The 18973-nt window shown below is 43.3% G+C and overlaps 1 protein-coding gene across 6 annotated transcripts in view; it reads right to left on the reverse strand.

The window, feature by feature from the left end:
- PHTF2 (putative homeodomain transcription factor 2) overlaps window positions 1-18973 on the reverse strand; it is a 196127-nt gene that overhangs the window by 123749 nt on the left and 53405 nt on the right. The gene's annotated exons all lie outside the window — the stretch shown is intronic.

Genomic DNA, 18973 nt, shown 5'->3' on the forward strand with positions numbered 1-18973 from the left:
AAATATCTGTACTCCTCGATGAGGGGAGTAGTGCTGAAATTGGTACTGCCATTTCAAATTAGGTTAGTGTGGCTGCAATTCGATGATATTGGCCTCCGGGACCTATCCCACAGTACACCATTGTGACCACTCTGGACAACAATCTGAACTCAGATGCACTGGCCAGGCAGACATGAAAAGCCCCGCAAACTTTTGAATTTCATTTCCTGTTTGACCAGCGTGGAGCACCGATCAGCACAGGTGACCATGCAGTCCCAGAATCAAAAAAGAGCTCCATGGACCATATGGGAAATACTGAATCTGATCTCTGTATGGGGAGATTAATCTGTTCTATCAGAACTCCATTCCAATAGATGAAATGCCAAAACATTTGAAAAAAATCTCCAAGGCTATGATGGACAGAGGCCACAACAGGGACTCACCACAGTGCTGAAACTTAAGGAGCTGAGACAAGTGTACCAGAAAGCCAAAGAATGAAATGGACGCTCACGGAGGGAGGAGCAACTGACAACTGTAGATATCCCACAGTTCCCACACTCTTTGAAAACCATTTGAATTCTTGGCTGAGTTTCCAAAGCCTGAAGGGTCAAAAAACATTGTCGCGGGTGGTTCAGGGTATATGTCGTCGCCCCCCACCTCCGTGAAAGCAACGGGAAAAAAAATCCTCTCACCTTTTTTCAATGTCACCGTACATCTACTGGATGCTGCTGGCAGATGCGGTGCTGCAGCGCTATACAGCAGCATCTCTTTCCCTTCCCTTGCCTTGTGGACGGCACACAGTACAGTATGACTGATATCTGTCATTGTCGTCCCGTGAGTGCTCCTGGCTGGCCTCGGTGAGGTCGGCCTGGGGCGCCTGGGCAAAAATGGGAATGACTCCCGGTTATTTCCTCCTTTAAGCTTTGTCAAATGGAAATTCAGTCCTGCCCGGAATATCATAGCAGCTGGAGGCTGCCCTCCCCTCCCCACTTTATTGCCTCTGCAAGCAGAGATCAAAGTCAGTGTTGTTTCAAATTCATGCATTCTTTATCACACAAGTGGGGGGATAACTGCCACGGTAGCCCAGGAGGGGTGGGAGAGGAGGGAAGCAAGGGGTGGGGTTGTTGCAGGGGCACCCCCTAGAATGGCATACAGCTCATCATTTCTGCGGGATGTCTGGGGCTCTGACCCGGAGCAGCCGTTTGCCTCTCTGGTTCTTTAGTAGGCTTGCCTGACATTCTAGACAGGATTGACTCTCCCTTTAGACAAAACTTAAAGAAGGGAATGACCTGTGGAGTCATTCCCAGTTTTGTCCATGCGCCCCTGGCTGACCTCACCGAGGCCGGCCAGGAGCACCCATGACAGCAGCAGACGGTACAGTCTGGCTGGTAACCGTCTTTGCTAACTTGCAAAAGGCATGGGGATGCTGCTGTGTAGCATTATAGTACCGCATCTGTTAGCAACATCCAGTAGACATATGGTGACAGTGAAAAAAGGCTGAACGGGCTCCATGGTTGTCATGCTATAGTGTCTGCCCAGGCAATCCAGGGAAAAGGGCGCGAAATGATTGTCCGGCATTGCTTTCACGGAGGGAGGATTGAGTGACGATATTTAACCAGAATCACCCGCGACACTGGTTTTGCCCCATCATGCACTGGGATCTCAACCCAGAATTCCAATGGGCAGGGGAGACTGCAGGAACTATGGGATAGCTATGGGCTAGCTACCCACAGTGCAACACTCTGGAAAATCAATGCTAGCCTCAGTGCATGGATGCACACCGCTGAATAAATGTGCTCAGTGTGGCTGTGTGCACTCAACTTTATACAATCTGTTTCCAAAAAATTGGAATAATCTCATAGTGCAGACATGCCCCAAGAGAGGGAAAAGCATCTTCATAGGCTGGCTTGCTAACCTAGTGAGGAGGGCTTTAAACTAGGTTCACCAGGGGATGGTGACCTAAGCCCAGAGGTAAGTGAGGAAGTGGGATATCAGGAGGAAACACAGGGAGGAGGGTGCAACAGGGGATGCCTGCTGAACCATACTGAGAAAGTAAGGCAATCGGCTAGTTAACTTAGGTGCTTGTACACGAATGGTTGCAATGGGGGAGGTCTAGGATGGATATTAGGAAACACTATTTCACTAGAAGGGTGGTGAAACACTGGAATGGTTACTAAGGGAGGTGGTGGAATCTCCATTCTTAGAGGTTTTTACGGCCCAGCTTGACAGAGCCCTGGCTGGGATGATTTAGTTGGGGCTGGTCCTGCTTTGAGCAGGGTGTTGCACTAGATGATCTCCTGATGTCTCTTCCAGCCCTCATCTTCTATGATACTTTAGTCTGGAATTTTGGATGCTGACATATGTATACCTTTTCCTTATTTAAAAAACTGCATTAAGGAGAGTCAGCTACCAAAGCTTGTAATTCTGTCACTCTTCTCATGGAGGTAACCATCAAAAAAATATTACTTTCATCGAGAGATGCAGTAAAGAGCAAGGCACCCTTCATTCAAAGGGTGGAACCATCACTTGAGTTAGATCCCATTTCTCCCTTGGACTCCATGGTGCTATGACATGGGGATTTAAACTGACCAGACCCTGTCCAGATCTGATTGACACAGGATTAGAAAATACCAAACAGCCCACAGTTGCTTTCCCTCACAGGTGGAAAGCAGAAATAGCTGCCAGATGAACTCTGATGGACCTAATTGATAAGCCTTGTTGTTTTTGGTGGAACAAATCATACAAAACATGGTATAGAGGCCAGTACTGGTGAAACATCCTTTTGCTTTTACCATAAGGATAATTATTTCCACTTCAACTGGTAAGCATGTTTAGTAAGTGACTTTCTGGTATTCATGAGAATGTTTTGCACGTTCCCCAAACATCGCCTCCTGAGATATTAACCATGGAGCATTCAGGCCATTGGATGTAGCAAGAAGCCGTGGCCTTGGGAGTTCAGACTGGCTTCTGAAGGTAGTATCAAAGGAGCCTCAGCAAACAGGTTCACCAGACTGGTGAACCAATGCTGGTGAGACCACACTGGTGCTATGGGGATCATGCGAACATGATCCTGCTTGACCTTGAGCAATATCTGGAGAGGGACAGGAGAAGTGGTAGGCAAACAGTAGTTTCTCTTTCCAAGACAGCAGGAAAGAGTCTGGTCAAAGATCCTTGATTAAGACCCCCCTGGAACAAAAAAAGCTGGCATATTCTGTTGAGACAAGAAGCCAACATGTCTAGGAGATGCACCAACTTCCAGATTTGAAAAATGAATCGCACTATATCCAAGCTTAGAGACCAGTCGTAATTCTCATTGAATGTTCTGCTCAGGAGATCCACAGAGCTGTACTGAACACCAGGAAGGTGGGAGGCTTTGAGATGTATTGTTCTGGTGATAACAAAACTAACTTCTAAACAATGTATCACTTCTAAAGATGTATCATTTCTAAACAATGACTATCTGATCTGGCCACTCTCTGCCTGTTCAAGTATAAAATTGTTACAGTGTTGTCCATGAGGACTTGTGGGGTCTCTCCCTTGACAGGAGGAGAAAAACCAGATGAACAGCTCACAACTCACATGTTTTTGAGGAGAGCCCAAATCTTGAGGAGACCATAGATGCCGAGTCCACAGATTTCCTAGGTGAGCTCCCCAACCCAGAGAATCATAGGGTTACTAGGAACCACAAGGGCCATCCAGTCCAACCTTCCTCCAAGATGTAGGACCTGTTGTGTCCAAACCATCCAAGATAGATGGCTATCCAAACTCCTTTTGAAAACCTCCTCCAGTGAAAAAGCTTCTACAACCTCCCGAGGCTCCATTGTCCTACTGTTCTTACAGTTAGGAAATTTTTCCTGAGATTTAATCTAAACCTGCTACACTGTAGTTTGAACCCATTACCTCCTGTCCTACCCTCTGTGGCAAGAGAGAACAACTTTTCTCTCTTTTTTTGGCAGCCTTTCTGAAAATATCTGAAAACTGCTAACATATCCCGCCTTAATCCCCCCTTTTCCAAACTAAACATACCCAGTTCCTTCATGCTTTGCTCATATGGCTTGTATTCCATCCCTCTGATCATCTTTATCACTCACCTCTGAATCCTTTCCAGGTTCTCGATATTCTTTCTACACATTGGTGACCAAAACTGGACATAGCACTCAAGGCCGCCTCCAGGCATCAGCTGAGCAAGCTCGTGCTTTGGGTGGCAGATTCTACGGGGAGGCATTTCGCCCAATCCTAGGGCGGCACAGCAGGTTTTTTTTTTTTTTTTTGGTTCCCAGATCCGGCCACCTTGTAGGTGGCGGAGGAGGGGAGCGCCCTGCAGCAAACTTGGCAGGGCAGCCCACGTCCTTCCCTCTCAGTCGACTGGAGTGGCACAGAGCCCTCCCGGCAGGCGGCACGGTGGTCAGCGCTGTGGGGCGAGGGCCCTGCTGAAGCCCTGGCCATGCCCCTTCTCTCTCTTCTCCCTGTTCTCCCCGCCATTAGACCGGGGGTGCACTCCGCTGCACCCCGGCTGCAGCCGCCCTGTAGGGTTTATTGGTTTTGTTTTTTTCCCCTGCTTTGCCGGCTGCACCATTTCCCCCCCACATACCGCTTTGCCACTCCAGCCGCAGTTTTTTTGTTTGGTTCCTCCCGACCCCTCACGCCGCTTTGCCGCTCCATGTTATTTTTTTTCCCCTCTATTTTGCCACTCTGGCCGTGCCGCAGGTTTTTGTTTGTTTGTTTCTTTGTTTTTCTCTGCTTTGCCACTCCAGTCATGTGCCCCCCCCCTTTTTTTGCGCTTGTGGCAGCAAAAAAAAGCCAGAGCCAGCCCTAACAACACTCCAGCTGAGGCCTAACCAGCATCGAATAGAGCGGAGTTGCACGCTATACCTCTGTTAATGCAACGTAAAATTACATTTGCTTTTTTTGCAACTGTATCATATTACTGACTCATGTTCAGGCTGTTATCCACCATAAATCCCAGATCCTTCTCAGCAGTGCTACTGCCAACCCAGTTTCTCCTCATTCTGTATTTGCCCATTGGTTTTTTTTCTCCACGTATAGCATCTTATATTTGTCTTTGATGAATTTCATTTTGGCGTCTCGTTCTCCAATTTATCAAGATCCCTCTGAATTTTAGCGCTATCCTCCAAAATATTGGCCATCCCATCCCCAACTTTGTGTTATCTGCAAACTTGATCATTATGCTCTCTATTCCTACAGTTGATACATGATCAGTTCCTGTAAGAGTCTCACCTCAAACAATACCAATAAAATCTTCAGTTCATTTTTAAAATTGATTTGTTTCTACAATTAATCATGTCCTTTGGCCTAACCATAGGTAATTCTCTGGTACTGGGTTTATTTTGTTCCACAATAACACCTTGTACTTATTAGATAATATTGTATTTTCCCTGGTAATAGCTGATCTGAGAGTAGAGATGGTTGCTTCCACAGTATAACAAAGTATATTCATTTCAGGACTTTGAATTGGTTCAGTTAGGTTCAGCCAGTCTGCAAATAGAGTAATAGCGTTTTTATAAACTCAGAAAAATGTTTGCATTTAAAAGGTAGCAAAATGTTTCCTTTTCTTTTGATTAATCTCTTTCCTTTGGTTAATCAACACTTAACAAAACAGAAGCAACTATACTTTTCAGTTACTTCAATTTGACTACACCACCTTTAGTTTGAGTACTATATATGGTTGTATACTGAAATATTAACAAGCATATAAATTATGCTAGCTTGTTACTATGTTTATAATTCTAATGCTATGATGATTGCAGAAGCCTGGAAAAAACTTAACATACCTGCCTCTTCAGTACAGAGTCCAAATCATAATTATACAATTCCTCCTAAGAAAGGCTTTATTATAATGATATCCACTAGGTCTGGTACTTCTACATTTATATGAACATCTAATTGAGGCAACGTCCCACTTGTCAGTAATGATTTGACACATTCTTTTTGTACCTAAATTAAATGGCTGAGTATATATTGATTAGTTTCTTTTATTTAATTATAAATCTGAATATACTGGTGTCAGCTTGAATTTTCTTATGTACTCTTTCTTATATACCCTTTTCTGGCCAGAAATGATATACTTCATTATTAATATTGCTGTAAATGAATAGCTCTTGACTGAAACTTAGCCTAAAGGATCTGAAACCAAAAATTGATGCTGCTTTGATTTGTACTGAGTTCCTTTGTATTCAGTTCATTTTTTGAGACTTGTAAGTGTGGTATCTTTCGCAAAATGAAAAAAATGGAAAGGCTGCCTCTTCTTTCTTTGATGTGATGTTCTTCCACACTTTAAGGTTAAATTTATAAGGTTTATTTATACATATTCAGGTGTGTACACTTAGTTCTTCCAGGACTCATATAAAAATACTTTGAGTATTCTTCTGACCTCTCAGTGTCCCAGCAAATCGACAGTAAACGAGTTACTGGCTAAAATGTAAATTTCCCTTTCAAAATCAAGGGGTTATTTTCAGTTACAGAAATAAATAGCGATTTTGTCTTGTATGTAATGTTTCAATAAAAGCTCCATTCAGGTTTGATTGATTGCTTTAGTAATACAATCTAAATTATTTTGTTATTTATAGAATATTAAGTTATTCTGAATGCCTTTTCTCTTTAACTTCATTGTTCATGGTCAAAGCTTAAGTAGATCATAACTGATAACCATAAAAAACCCACTGGACAGAAAACAAGACATCACTGAGTATTACCTAGGAACACTACTATATGTGGAAGTAATATAAAATCTGACTCTTCAAGTGACTGCACATGTCCGTTGCACTTCAGGTGTTTTGTGTGCCAAGTGCATCAGAGTCACAGATTTTTTCCTTAGTGGTAACAGTCAGGGGAAGTGGGGACACATGCTGGTTAGGCCTCAGCTGGAGTGCTGTGTCCAATTTTGGTCACCCATGTGTAGAAAGAATATAGAGAACTTGGAAAGAATTCAGACGTGAGTGATAAAAATGATCAGAGGGATGGATTTCTAGAACCTCAGAGACTAATACTGGCCTAAACTCAGAAGAATCTACATTTATACTGCTTGGTCTCACACAGAAGCTGACAATCATATGCATGTCCCCAAACATGGAGATAATCAGAATCCACCAAGCTGTTAATTGCCAGAGTAAATTAATGGAAGGATAGCCAAATAACCCATAACAGTTTTGAAAAGTAAATAACTTTTTAGGAGAGAGTTTATTTGCCTTTTAGTGTTGAAGCATACAGGGGTCAACATTTTCAAGTTCTTCTCTAGAACCATCAGGATTAAAACCATTTTTTTATTATAATTTTTAAACAAAAGTGGAGATTCTCAAGTACACTATTTCCAGCAGCTGGGGACTTCAAAAAAAAAAAATCAGAAAACTCAAACTAAAAATCTTAATAATAGGCAAACACGATACCCCTCATGATTTGGAAGATACTCTTTTAAACAAATGACTGTTAATACAGATGAAATATTGTCTTCCTGAGTCTGCAGGCAGCCTGAAACAATAGTCCTGCAAAGAATGAACTGCTCCACTCATCTGAATGGAATAGGAGCTCTGAAAACACAATGATAATATTTGTGTGTATAAGATCCAGAGGTCAACAATCAGAGTATGCATATGTCTCTGCAGACAGATCAGAGGAGAGGACTGTAGCCATTTGTGTCTTCTTAACATTACGCAGAAGCCAGTGCTCAACAACCAACAGGAAGTGGGAAACTAAGCCAAAATTGTTGTAGAGGATATTTTAAACCCTTAACTTCTAGAATAGAGGCTCTGGTCATACACATGTCCCCAACTTTAATTACTAAACCAGAGCTCTATGGCTCTTGAGCAAAGGCAAAATAATGCCATACAGTGAGGATCTGCAGAAGAAGTTTTACTGAAGGAATAGAAAGTACTGGTATTTGGGCAAAAAAATCTGAGTTTCATTCCAATCGCTCTCAATCGGCATTTCCATTTTTATGCCTTGTTAATTTTTTGGTGTTTTTTAAAAAATGTTAGCAGAGGTACTTTCTACAATGCCAAGTATGGATGTTAACCATCATCATTTAGATTTGACATCCCTCTCCCCTCCTATCCCTTGCAAATTACACTAAACCAGCGGTTCTCAAACTATGGGTCAGGACCGCAAAGTGGGTCACGACCCCATTTTAATGGGATCACCAGGGCTAGCTTAGATTTGCTAGGGCCCGGGGCTGAAGTCGAGCCCTACCATCCAGGGCCAAAGCCAAAGGGCTTCAACCTTTGGCGGTGGGCTCATGTTACAAGCCCCCTTGCCTGGGGCTGAAGCTCCCCACCCACAGCAGTGGGGCTCAGGCTTCAATGGGGCTCAAGCTTCGGTTCCCCCTCTGGTGTTGTGTAGTAATTTTTGTGGTCAGAAAGGGGTCATAGTGCAATGAAGTTTGAGGACCCCTGCAGTAAAAACAATACATGCTTCCCTTTCAAACCAAGTTTGTGGGAGAATAATAGAGACAATTAGCCAGCACAAAGAATAATGAAGTGGGGGCAGGGGGGAAGCAGTGGAGTATGGGGTGCGATCAAGGCAGGACAGGTGGCGTTGGGGTTTGGGGGAAAGGGTGGAGTGGGGGCAGGGCCTGGGACGGTGCAGGTAGATCACTCCCCAGGAACTGAGGAAGTCAGCGCCTATGCTCACACTCCTACCTATTCCAGCCTCAGCCCCTATAACACACTTAGATCCCCATTTCCCTCCCATACTCCAATCCCAGCTTCTCTAACACCATGGGTCCTTCAAACAATCCCCATCCAGGACAGTCACACATGGTAAACAGAATAAGCCTTATGTTTACACAAGAGTGACTATTACATATACACCTCTACCCCGATAGAATGCTGTCCTCGGGAGCCAAAAAAATATTACTGCGTTATACGTGAAACTACATTATATTGAACTTGCTTTGATCCGCCAGAGTGTGCAGCCCTGTCCCCCCCTCGCCGAGCGCTGTTTTACTGTGTTCTATCCGAATCTGTGTTATATCGGGGAAGATGTGTATGTACATAGATGAACAGGTAATACTTTAATCTAATCATACAAATGAAGTCTGTTCTTAATCTGTTCTTAAAAACTTCCAACGACAGGGATTCCCTGGGTAACCTGTTCGAGCGTTTAACTACTCTTATTGTTAGAAGACTTTTTCTTGATATCCAACTTAAATTTCCCTTGCTGTAAACTAAGCAACTTCTTGTTCTAGCCTTCTTGTCCCTATCAAATCCACGACCCATTTTGGTTAATTTCATGGTCATCAAATTTTAAAAAATCATAAATTTCACTGTTTCAGATATTCAAATCTGAAATTTAATGCAATTGTAAACATGGGGATCCCGACCCAAAATAAGGTCATGGAGAGAGGGGTCACAAGGCTATTGTAGGAGCGTCATGGTATTGCCACTCTTACTTCTGTGCTGTTGCCTTCAGAGTTGGGCAGCTACAGGGCAGCCACTGGCCAAGTGCCCAGTTCTGAGGGCAGCATTGTGTCCAGCAGCACCGCATAAGTCAGGGTGGCAATACCATACATGCCACCATCACTTCTGTGCTGCTGATGGCAGCAGCGCTGTCTTCCGAGACAGACTCCCAAGACAGCAGCCGTGGAGCTTCCTGCAGCTGTGGGAGGTTCCCAGAGACTGGTCTGACCCAGCCTGAGAGCGGCCCCATGCAGAGGAAAAGACAGTCCTGTCCGTCCCCAGACAGTCCGAGACTAGCAGCTGGAGCCTGGGGCACCATAGGCTCCCTGGCTTCAGGCCCAGCACTTGAGAGTTAACAAGGAGGTTGGGCTGGCTGTGTGGGTGGGTGGTGACCATGACGCCCCCCCTGACAGAGACCTGCGTGGTCGCTCACTCAAAGTTGGCCCTGCCTCCCCCAAAATGTAATGATCCCTCTCCCTCATACCATGCCACCCTCACTTATGCACTGCTGCTGATGGCAGCACTGCCTTCAGAGTTCGGCTCCCAGCCAGCAGCCTTCACTCTTCAGCTACCTTACTCAGTGAAATCTAGTCTTCCCCATGAAATCTGGCTATTGTAGGGAAGATCAGATTTCACAGTCTGTGACATGTTTTTCTCAGCCATGATTTTGGTAGGGCCTTAACTATAACCATTAGATCCTTTCAACATCAGTGGTTGCAAGTTTGTTACTGACTCACTGGCAGTTCAGATCCAACCTAGTTTAACAATAGCAACGCACCAGTTAATCTCACCAATATTGGTAGAATATTTGACAAGAGCACAAAATCCTGATTTTTAAACCTGATTTTAAATTTAATGGAGTTCAGTTTCCAAAATATTAGTTTTCCTAGTCCAAAATAGACAGGAATAGGATAGTTCATCAATAAAGCTTCTACTTTAAAGCACCATTAAATTTTTTTTAAACATAATCAGCATATGAAATCTAGGGACCTGTACTGTGGCAATCAGAGATCTATCTTCACCTTATCACACCAGCAAGAGAGCACAGTTGCCAGCTTTCATACAGTAAGCATCCTGACTTTCACAATAAACCAAAAAATAAGCTAATCCCTTTTCAAAACAAGGCCAAAACAAGCCAATCCCTAAGAACCCCACACTCTATGTAACTAGATCCCCCCAGCGTGCAGTCTCGGACTGTGTTGGGCCCACTGTGCACCCCTGACTCTCCCCCCCTTGCTCCTGCTTCCCGGGAGCCGATTAAAAAAAAGGAAAGCAGCAACAAGCTACAAACCAAAAACTGGCCAATAAGCAACTCACCAGCCAATTAAGCCAAAAATAAGCCTAATTTCTGCGTTTTTTTTGCAGGTTTGGCGTGTCTGCAAGAGAGTTTTCCAAACACTGCACATGTGTGTGATTGATGGTTTCCTGGAATGCAGCATGACTGCAATAATTTTATTCAATAGCCCTCTCTTTTCAGGTTTACATTTTCAGCATAATTCTCTTTTTGGCCTAGTGGTTGAGTCTTCATGGCAAATTCAGCCTTAGCCCCTAAAGTGCTGAATGCGGAAATTAAACAGCAGAACTCCTTTCTTTAATCTATTCAAGAAAAATCCAAAAGGAAGATCTGAAGGTGCTAATTGAACACCAGAAGAAAACTTCATCCAAATTACATTAAGAATTAATTATGATAGAGGGAGCAGTTCTGTGGAAGATATGGTATAGAATCATGTAATAAGTCTTACACAAAAAGGGGAAGAGTCAAGGCTGAACAGGCAATCAACCTTGTCATTTCCCAACTTCTTAATGCTTCAATTTTCAAATGCAACATTTTTAGACGTTTTGTAGCAAATTCCCTATGGTTTGGGTAAAAAAATTCCATCATATTTCAACTATTTGCTGAGTACTTCAGGCTCCCTAGATACCACAGTTATAGTGACCATATAATTACAAAGAAATAGGACACTGTACTGCACAATGCGTGCAACTAATTAGAATTCTTGACTCATTTCATGATCTAGAGAAAGGCTGGACTCCAGAGGTATGCTTCTGCGCACCTTCATTAGATAAACAAAGACACAGTACTCCCTATGAACTTTCCTAAGATGCCTATGCATTATTATTATTTGTACTGCAGTACCAGCCAAAGACCCCAATCAAAGTTACAGCCACATTGAGCAAACACACAGAAGTCAAGGTCCAAAGATCTTACAAACTAACGTGCTGCCCCAAGACCTTACAAACTAACGCGCTGTATCCACAGCGCTTCCAGGCCTGACTGTTTGGAGAGTTACAAATGAATCAACCTGGCCAACTGCTTCTTCACTATGTCTGTTAATAGTTTCACATTGAGCAACGCTGACAGGGAGAGGCACAGAATTCTTCCTTGTGTCCCCTCTTATTGACTCCTAAGCTTGGGGCCTACGTGACTTCAACTGTTACCAAAGTTTTAGCGATCACTTATGTTAATGAATTTTAATCCCCTCAACTTCTCTCTGGTCATATAGATGCTGTCGCACCCACTAGCTTGAAGTGGTTTCCATTATATACAGGGTTTATAGTTTGATTCAATGGCTCTCAGCACCTCCTACTATATAAACTGATCAAACCCCGCTGTCTGGTCAATCTTTCATCCGTGTCTGTCTCATTATTCACCTTGGATTTTTGAATGCCATCTCAAATTCACACAAAAACTTATTTTTTTCCTCCAAAAAGCTTCTTCCTCAACTTTCCCTCACCATCACATTTAGCCCTGTCAAAGAGGTATTATTCCCACTTTGAACGTTAGCGTCCAGAAAGTGGGGACCTGCATGTACCCTTCTAAGCTTAATTCCTAGCTTGGATCTGATAGCGCTGCCACCAACCAGAAATTCCAGTGTCTGGTACACTCCCTGTCTCCCCAAAATCTTCCCTGGGGGACCCAAGACCCAAACCCCTTGGGACGTAAAACAAAGGGAAATAAACCATTTCCCCTCCTTTCCCCCCTCCCAGACTTCCCCTCCCTGGGTTACCCTGAGAGAGATACATTGATCCAAAACTCCTTGGATCCTAAAACAGAGAGGAATTAACCTTACCCCCACCTCCTTTTCCCCCATCAATCCCCTGGTGAGTTCAGACCCAATCCCCTTGGCTCTTACACAAAGAAAAAAAAATCAATCAGGTTCTTAAAAAGGAAAGCTTTTAATTAAAGCAAGAAAAAATAAAAATCATCTCTGTAAAACCAAGATGGAAAACGTTTACAGGGTCTTCAGCTTATATAGACTAAAGGGACTCCTTCCCTCCAGCCTAAGTACAAGTTACAGCAAACAGAGGTAAAATACCCTTCCAGCAAAATACACATTTGCAAATTAAGAAAACATAAAACTAATTCACCTTTTCTAGCCAGTACTTACTATTCTGAACATGAGAGACTGTTAGAAAGAATGGAGACAGATCTGGTTGCACATCTGGTCCCTCTTACCCCAAGAGCGAACAAAGAACAAAACGAACAGCATAAACAAAGACTTCCCCCCATCAAGATTTGAAAGTATCTTGTCCCCCGATTGGTCCTTTGGTCAGGTGTCAGCCAGGTTCACTGAACTTGTTAACCCTTTACAGGTAAGAGAGACATTAACCCTTAATGATCTGTTTATGACAGAGGCTCAATCTTCATCTTTGTCTCCTTCACATACAGTCAGACTTTTGTCAAAACCAAACAGTATACTTCTAAAAAAATTAAAAAAAGTTTGTTTGAATGATGACACAGTGGACCAAAACTTAAAGTTAAGAGTTACACTAGTTTAAACGAGCAGCATGACTTAATAGATCTTTAACAAAATTAAAGTTACAAATAATACCTATCAGTTAACTGACAGTAAATATATTGATACTCTAAAAATATATATATATTTGCTAGTTTATGTACTCAGTGCCTTACAAGTGAGTCACAAAACAATGTACTTTACTAAGCAATGAGTATGATTTACATGGAGACACTAAGAAACTTCCAAGCTACTGAAGGGTAAAGAATAAAAAAAACATTTCTTGGCTACTATTCAAAATTTCTAACCACTAATCCACTTGAGCAACTGGTTAGCTACATTTTTCCTCTAGAACATAAACTTGAAAATATGTCTAAGCTCACTCAGCCTAGCAGCTGCAGGGACACATGGAACCAAGTAGAGACCCCCTGCCAGCCCCGCCAGCATCAGCTGGAGTCCCAGGCAGCACCCCGAGTTCTCCCAACACCAGCAGGGGTCCTGGGCCACCTCTCCCAGAACTCACGGCGTCCTCAGAGCACCCCCGTCCCCCCAGCCCAAGTTTTAATTAGGGGTATATAGTAAAAGTCATGGACAGGTCATGGGCTGTGAATTTTTGTTTACTGCCTGTGACCTGTCCAAGACTTTTACTAAAAATACCCATGACAACATAGCCTTAACTGTAAGTGATTCTGTTTATAAATTCTCGGACAAAATCAATCATTCACAGAATATTTTTTACATAGTTTTACTCCATTTTAATTGATATATGGATGGTGCCTCTAATACAGCTCAAAGAATGCTACTATTTGATTTAAAAAAAAATCAGTACTTTTTATAGCAATTGATACACTGATCAAAGAGAACTTATTTTGTATCAATTGAATTATTTCAAAGACAGCTAATCTGTGATTCAAGTAATGCCTCGTGCTAGCTGTGTTTGCATTGTAAATTATTTCTTCCCAGCATCTTATTTGTAAATAGGCAGAATAAATAAGCCATATGTGCACCAAGACCGAATTTGAGCTTTGTGAAGGACATTGATATTCACTTTAAGTTGATGTAGTGATGGTATCAACATGTAGTCCAATATTCACAATGCCTTGTTATTCTAACAGAATCAATTAATATTTCAGGAGTCTTTTATAATTTATGTGCAGGGTAGACTACCATTCTCCAAGATTATATTCCTGAGAATACATACTTGCTGTTTCATTATACATAATGTTTAAAGGTTTAGCACAAAAAAAGTTAATCCATAATGAAAAACAACCCAACCATACTAAATTTTTCTGCTTAGAAATTCTGAATGAAAATGATGCATCATATTTACTACCAGAATTCCAAAAGATGCTAAATACAATCCCAAGAGCAAATTCTTTTTTAAATTAGTTTCTATGAACCTTCTGCTCCAGAAATAAAGAATAAAACCGAATGTTTTATTGAGTGCCTAGTATAAATGCATTTACTAACATCTTTCAGAAGTTATTTTATTCTTTCCTCAGTGATCTACAAGGCAGGAGTAGTAGCTGTGTACTTTACAGTACCACAGATTTTGCTGTAGTTTTTCTGTTCACTATGAATAAGTCTCTCTTTGTTTGGAGATAGGCAGAGCTTGTTCCTAGGTATGGACTGCGTGAAGAGAGACAAGAGAGAGTGGAGGTAGGGAAATGGCGCACAGGTGCAGGAAAAAGAAGTGGTCATACTGAGGATGGGAAGAATACTCCAGTGATTAGGATGCTAGCCTAAGAATTGAGAAACCTGGGTTCAATTCCCTTCATTGCCACAAAACTTTGTGTAACCTTGGCAAGCCACTTAGGCTCTGTATCTCAGCTCCCCATCCGAAAAAACAGGTACTGTGTAATACTTGCCCTACCTCACAGGGATACTGTGAGGATATATATATTACAGATTGTGAAGAACTGAGATCTACTTATTTAAAATACTTTATAAAAAAGGTAACAACACTACATTAGGTGATACTGGGAAATGAAGTAGTGACTTTAATTTTTCACTATTCAAGTAGGATGGAGAGATGGAAGTAGACTGTACAAGTTGCCCACCACATTGTTCAGGGCTTCTAACCTTTCAGTTTCCTGATGTGAGTCCTGACGCCCTGTACTCTAACAGTTTAACTCTCTCTTCTTAGTCATTGGTGGTTTTCACCTTATGTAGTAACTGAGGTTCTTTGAGATGTGCGTCCACTTTAGGTGTTCATGTACCACCTGCTCGTAATTGGAGATTTGTGGTAACTGACCAGTTGGGTCATACAGGCATGGTCCCCATTTTGCGCTGCTTCAGGTGGTTCTCTGGTGCTGTGTGACCATCCTCCCCACCTCCTCTTTCCTTCTCTACTGCAGAGCACTTAGAGTGAAACTCCAAAGTAGAGGGAAGGGAGGGTGGGTAGTGGAGCACCCACAGAGGGGGTGGGGGTCTCAAAGAAAACAGTTCCTGCACAAGGTGAGTAACCCTCTCTTCTTTGAGTGATGTCCCGGTGGGTGCTCCACTTTAGGTGACTTCAGAGCAATGCCCTGCAGTAGAGGTAAGGGGCTTCGGCGTTGAAGTCGTGGCAGATAATATGGTGAGTCCGAATAGCACATCGGATATTGAATGCTGTTCTAGTGCTTAGTGTTGTGTAAATGTGTGGGCTGATGCCCACATTGCTGCTCTACAAATGTCTATAATAGGAACATTGTTGAGAAATGCTATGGAGGCCAATAAGACACTGGTGGCATGAGTATGAATGTCTGTAGGGGGCTGTACGTCATATCTGTGATAACAGTTTGATGCAATCTGAAATTCATTTGAAAAGCCTCTGTTTAGATATGGCATCCCCTTTGGATTCTTCAGTTATTGAGAAGAATAATTTCAGAGACTTGCAGAATGACTTCGTTCTGTCTGTGTAAATTGCTGATGCCCCGTGTACGTCCAGGGTATGGAGTGTTAACTCCTCTCTAACCCTGTGGGGTTTTGGATAAAATGTCAGCAGACGGATGGGTTGGTTGAGGTGGAATGATGAGGCAACCTTAGGCAAAAACTTGGGATGCAGCCTCAGGGAAACGCTCTCTTTGAGAAAAAGATTGTGTGTGGTGGGTCTGCAATGAGAGCTCCCAGCAGTCCGACCTATCTGGCGGATGGAATAGCTACAAAAAGCAGTACCTTCATCAAAAAGGTGAAGGAGAGAGCATGCTGCCATCGGCTCAAATGAGGGGGGCGAGGTGTGAGGACTCGAAGGACTAAGTTGAGATCCCATGCTGGGGTAGGATTTCACACTTCACGGTAAATATTGTTGAGGCCTTTGAAGAACTGCTTGGGGAGTGGGAAGGTGAAAAAAAAAAAAGTCTACTTTGTGGTGGAACTCTATGATAGCTCAGAGATGGGCCTCTCCAGGAGCTCAATCAAGGTACGATTTTTGTAAGTTCTAATATTAGGGGTAAGGGGGCTGAGATTGAGACAATCTTTCTGCTGGCACCAGGTATTGAACCGCTTCCATTTGTGTAGGTATGTGTGGCAGGTGCTTGTTCTGCAGCTATTTAATAAAATGTTTTGTATTTCCTTCAAGCACATTATTTTGGATCCTTAGAGGAAGAGGCGGAAATGTGCATGGGGGACACACCATCTTGAGAAGGTAAGGGAACCAGATTTGCTGAGGCCATGTGGGGCTATATCAGGATTACTTTGGACTTTTCCAGCCTGATCTTGTAGAGATCCATGCTAAGAGGGGGGTGGGAGGAAAGGTGTATAGGAGTGGAGCGTCCCATTTAATAAGAAAGGCATCGCCTAATGAGCGAAGACTCAGCCTTGGCATTTGGCGTTTTGTGCAGTTGCAAACCCCCAATGCCTGAATACATTGTGGAGCACACGTGTGTTCAATTCTTACTCATGGCCCTGAGAGAAGTTACTGCTTAACGTATCTGCTGTGGTATTTTGGCATCCAGATAAGTATGATGCTGTGATGTCAATACTGTGTGCGATGCATCAGTGCCAGAAGCACATGGCCTCTATGCATAGGGAGTGTGAGCGTGCTCCCCTTTGTCTGTTTATGTAAAACATGCATGCCACCTTGTCTGTGAGGACTTGTATGGTCTTTTTTTTGATGGGGAAGAAGTGGGAGCAAGCATTGTGAACAACTCATAGTTCTAAAAGATTTATGTGAAGAAGGGATTCTGCTGGGAACCAACCGCCCAGGATAGAATGTGAGTTCAGACGTGCTCCTCAACCTAAAAGCGATGTGTGTGTCGTGATGGTCATCATTGGGGGATTCTGTACAAAAGACCATCCCCATGCAGACATCGTCTGGCTGGGTCCACCAGAGTATGGAGTTTTTTTTTCTCTTGTTTGGCATTGTGAGACATATGTTTATATTGTGCCTGTGCGGGACATCTCGCATGTAGTCTTGCATGCTTGACAACGAAAGTCGTGGCAGCCATGGGATCCAATAGTTGCAAGCAAGTCCTGGTGGATACTTGACGACTGTTTCATGCCATGGTAATCAGATTGGTTAAGATTAGAAATCACTGCCATGGTAGAGAGGCCATCACCTCAGGAGAACTGAGGGAGGCTCCGATGAATTCTAGTTCTTGCACTGGTGTTAGCATTGATTTTTGTGCATTTACTTGGAGCCTAGTCTTGTAAAGAGAGCTACCATCTGTTCGGTGGCCTCTAACACTGCTTGTCGTGTTGAGGCTTTCAGTAAGCAATCGTCCAAGTACAGGAATATCGGATTCTTTTTTTGCGGAGGTAAGCAGCCAAAATTGCAAGGACCTTCGAGAATACTCAAGGAGCAATGGATAGACTGGAAGTCAAGACATTGTACTGGAAGTGATCCAGTCCAACAGCAGATCGGAGAAACCTTTGATATAACAGGTGAATTGTTATATGAAAATATGCATCCTGGAGGTCAAGGGCTGAGGAACAGGCCCCTTCTTTCTATCTCTAATGTGATCATCCTTAAGCATTGGGTCTTCACGAACTTGTTGTCTTAGATCATGAATGGGTCTCTCCATCTCCCTGTTTTTTTCTGTGTGAAGAAATAACGTAAGCAAAAGCCCTACCCTCTGTGTTTTGTTGGTATAGGTTATACTGTTCCTATGGGCTACCTCCTGATGCAGATGTTTGTGAGAGGGGTCCCTGAAGAGGGATGGGAAAAGAGGGTGGGTACGGGGGTTGGAGATAAAAGGGATAGAATACCAAGCCTCAATAAATTTCTAGAACCCATCTGTCTGTTATAATAGTTTGCCAGATTGAGTAACTCCAAATGGTTGAGAGATGGTTCCAGCGCTGAAAGATATTGGGGAGGGGGGTCCTCGGATCCTTGAGCAAGGCTCAGATTTGCTGCCTGGATATTGATGGTTGAGACAGTAGCGGGAGGACTAGGTTGTTATCTCCTTGAGGGTCTCGGTTTCCATCCATGATGCTTGTACTGTCTGTGCTGTTGTGTATGGGGAGTGGGCTGGAACCTCTATGGGGCATAATAATTTCTTCTTTTCTTGGCCCTAGGTATATAAATGCCCTGGAACCTCAATGTCGCCCTCAAGTCCTTGAGCATATGGACGTGTCTGTTTTGGCTGAAGAGAATCTCGGACCTCCAAACAGCAAATCTCTGACCATCGACTGCACCTCTTTGGGGAATCCAGAGAGATGAAGTCAAGACACCCTTCTCCATCACCACTGTGGTGGCTACAGAACTCGCTGCTGTGTCCACAGAGTCCAGAGTAGCCTGTAGGGCTGTCCTGGTTATAAGTTGTCCCTCTGATATTTGAGACAGGTACTGAAAGTCTGCATGTGAGGCAGTGATTAAAACCCTGGAAGTCGGGCATGCCCCTCAGGGGAGCATTTCTCTCCCCCCAA

This window comes from Gopherus flavomarginatus, chromosome 1 (assembly GCF_025201925.1).
Source record: "Gopherus flavomarginatus isolate rGopFla2 chromosome 1, rGopFla2.mat.asm, whole genome shotgun sequence".
Taxonomy (NCBI): domain Eukaryota; kingdom Metazoa; phylum Chordata; order Testudines; family Testudinidae; genus Gopherus; species Gopherus flavomarginatus.